We start from the raw sequence: 3,749 nt of genomic DNA on the forward strand, positions 1-3,749 counted from the left end.
AATTAGATGTATTATCTCTTTGGGGAGGATTGTGCCAGAGTGCCCGCATCTGTCTCACGTATCAGATAACAAGATGGCCAGTGCTTCTACGGGCCTCGCCCTCTTCCCCTGGAATTCTACAACCCACTCCTCAAATTCAAGCACAATTTCCTTGGAATGAGATGCTTCAGCTATGATTCAAGAATCCTCTTTTTGCATGTGGTAGATCAGAGAGCTCCGATACTTTGGCCACCTGATGCGAAGAGCCGACTCATTGGAAAAGACCCTGATGCTGGGAAATATAGAAGGAAGGAGGAGAAGGGGACGACAGAGGACGAGACGGTTGGACGGCATCACCGACTCAATGGACATGAGTTTGAGCAAGCTCTGGGAGATGGTGAAGGACAGGGAGGCCTGGTGTGCAGCAGTCCGTGGGGTTGCAAAGAGTCAGACACAACTGAGCAACTGAACAACAAAAAAATTAGAGAAAATAAATCAAAACCCTTAGGGAGTTGTGTGTGACAGAACTTGTGTGAGGAGCTTGTGTGAAATTTAGGAAAGGACATGAACCCTTGACGCCTCCAGGGCACAATGTAATAGGACTGCAACAAAACTGATGGGGCGGCTTTCCGTGATACGGCGGCTTTCCGTGATACGGCGGCTTTCCGTGATACGGCCAGCTCAGGCACAGTAGGGATGCGGTGACTGTAAAGCGTTCCCTCGAATGTGCAGCTCATTATGGAGAAAATGACACTGGATGAACCTTAAGGACCTGAGCGGGGCTAGGAAAATGGATGTTCTGGTGAGCAAAGGGTGTAATTGCACTTAACCGAGGCTGATTATATACTGGCTTAACCAAGTAAGGAATTTATTTATCCAGCGTAACAAGAATCTGGGGTCAGCGGTGCGTGGCTGGTGAGGCCCTTGAGAAAGCAGGTCCCTTCTCCCAGCTGCTCCACCGTCCTCAGCATAGTCACAGATGGCCGCCCCGTCTCAGCACGGCATCGTCACCATCTGGACCAGTGGAAAGGCAGGTTAAAGGCAGAAAGCTTATATTGGCCTTTTTTTTTTTTTTTTTTAAACTTATCAGGGGGAAAGTAGTTTTCCATTAGACAATTTTTGGCCAGTGGAGGACTGGATGCTCACCAAACTTTTGGAATTATTTTAAATTAAATAGTTACCTCCCAAGTAAACTTATGATTCTGTTAGCAAGAAAGAACAGGAGAAACTGGTAATATCTAGTCCATTAGATTAACTGAATTGTCATACTTTGTATTTTAAGTTTTGCTGTCAGACACCTTTATACAAATGTGTTTACCATTCCCATGCCTTTGAAAGCTCACCATCAGACAAATCACAACTAAATTCTCTTTCATTATTTCTCAACTTATCTGATTTTTCGAAAAGAAAGGATAACTTAAGATACATCTACTTGAATGACTGCATTGTCAGTACTACTGCAAGCACTTCACAAAAGTGTCCAAGTGACTGACTAACATTTGAAAGAGATGCTCACCAATACAGATTTGCCATTAGGAATATGCAGATTAAAGCCATAATAAATAGCCATTACATACCCAGTAAAATGTTTATTTTTTTTAAATTTATCTTTGTCTCAAACTTTATTCTTAGGCTTCTTCAGCTTCATTAGCTGCAAAGAATGAATTGCATATAAGCAAAAACTGAAAAGAGCTGCGGTGTCCAGGGACTTAGGCTTAAAAATATTAGAGATCTAGATTTTATCAGATCTATAAACAAAATTTTAAAAAGCAGTCATAACATAAAATAGCAGCTCCCAGTACCTTCTTCAAGATTTATCTTCTTCAGAAGTTAACTCAATTCAGTTTGCTTCATTCTTGGAAGCCTCATCAACATTCTCCACAAGATCTGGAACTTCATCCTCCTCCTCCTCGCCAGTGGCAAGTGGTGCTTTTCCATCCACGGACTGTCTGGGCAGAGCTTCAGCCAGTCTCCTTAAACTGGTCAGGCTGTCGGCACCAAGCTGGTTTAAGATGCTGGGAAGCATTTCTGTCAGTAGCTTTGTCTCAGCGTGGCCTGTAATATGGTGAAAGTGTTTGCTGCCAGAGATGGCTGAAATTTAGGGTTGTTAAAGTGGATCACTGTTCCTTGATTTGTGAACACATTCACCTCTTCAATACCAGAGATATTGTTTACCCTTAACTTCTTTAAGGAGAACTGAAGTTTTTTGTCATCTGCTGTGGCTGTTCTATGCACCACCGTCTTTCTGCGAGCAGTTCCTTTCCCACCAATGCGCACTTGTGCCTGAAGTTTGGCGAGTTTCTCCTGGTTCATGATAGTTTCTTTCATCTTGTTGGAGCAGAAATGGGGCCGCGTGGGGGACTAGGGTTGGCGCTCAGGTGGTCTGGGGCAGACCAGCTGAGGTTAGGCGCACACACATGGGGATGCAAGATCCATACCCAGTAAAATGTTTAAAATTAAAAAGATATAATACCAAATGTTGGTGAAGATGGGGAGTAACTGAAACTTTCCTACATGGCTCGTTCTGGGATAAAACCTCTTCAGAATGTTGTTTCATAGTTTCTAGTGACCCTAAACCCTATGAGCAGTCCCAGGAATGTGCTCACCAAAACACATGCACAGAAAAGTTTATATTCATAATAGCAAAAACCTAGGGACTAACCAAATGCACACTGACAGTGTAAGGAATAAATAATGATGTAGTCACATAATGGCATACAGCAGAGAGAATGAGCAAACTACAATTACATGCAAAAATATGGATGACTATCACAAACGTTTGAGGGAAAGAAGCCAGAAAGAGTCACAAAAAAGGACCTACTGTGTAAGCAGACTTTTATCTAAAGTTCAGAAATAGGCAAAATTATCCTGAGTTCTGAAAAGTCATAAAAGTAGTTAAAATCCTGAGCAAAGAGTAGTACTTAACATGAGCAAGAAGAGAATTCTTGGGCTTCTGATATTATCCTGTTTATTGATCTAGGTGTGGGTTAACTGGTTGAGTTCACTTGGTGAAAATCATCATGGTATGCATTTATGATTGGTTCTCTTTTCTGTATGTATCTTACACTGCAGTAAAAAAGTGAAAAAACTACAATCATACACTGCTATTATAATGAAGGTTTGCAGTGTTTTGTCTAAGGCTGATTCTTCTCCCTGCACTTAAAGTTTTTGAGGCATTCATTTCATCTGTGGATTCTTGGATGTTATTTATGAAGCTGAGAATCATTACAGGACAAGGTGTTTCTTTTTACATTAAAAAATGAAGTATAGCTGACTTATAATGTGATAGTTTTAGATATGCAGCAGTGATTCTGAGAGATATATATACACATATACATATATATAACATACTTTTCAAGATTCTTTTCCATTTATAGATTATTATGAGATATTGAATGTAGTTTCCTGTGCTATACAGTAGGACTTTGTCTATTTTATATACAGTGGTGTGTATCTGTTAATCCCAGATTCCCAATTTATCCCTTTCCCCCTTTTGGTAACCATAAATTTGTTTTCTAGGGCTATTTCTGTTTTGTAAATAAGTCCTTTCCTATCATTTTTGGGATTCCATATATGTCATATCACATGATATTTGAGTGCCTTTCAACCCTTCTCTTATTTGATTTCTAAGTTTTGCTACTTTTGTCCATTCCTACCATTTGGAGAAACTTTTCCTTGTGCATTTATGACTTACTGGCTTCTGAGTTCCCACCTAACTTCTCTGGCCACTCGTTCTGCTTTCACGGTGAAAGTCTCTTCGTTCCTCATTT

At 40.6% G+C, this 3,749-nt stretch overlaps 1 pseudogene; it reads right to left on the reverse strand.

The window, feature by feature from the left end:
• Positions 1-864: 864 nt before the first annotated feature.
• LOC122445055 lies at positions 865-2,345 on the reverse strand (annotated as a pseudogene).
• Positions 2,346-3,749: the final 1,404 nt, after the last annotated feature.

Source organism: Cervus canadensis, chromosome 7 (assembly GCF_019320065.1).
Source record: "Cervus canadensis isolate Bull #8, Minnesota chromosome 7, ASM1932006v1, whole genome shotgun sequence".
In the NCBI taxonomy this organism is placed as follows: Eukaryota; Metazoa; Chordata; class Mammalia; order Artiodactyla; family Cervidae; genus Cervus; species Cervus canadensis.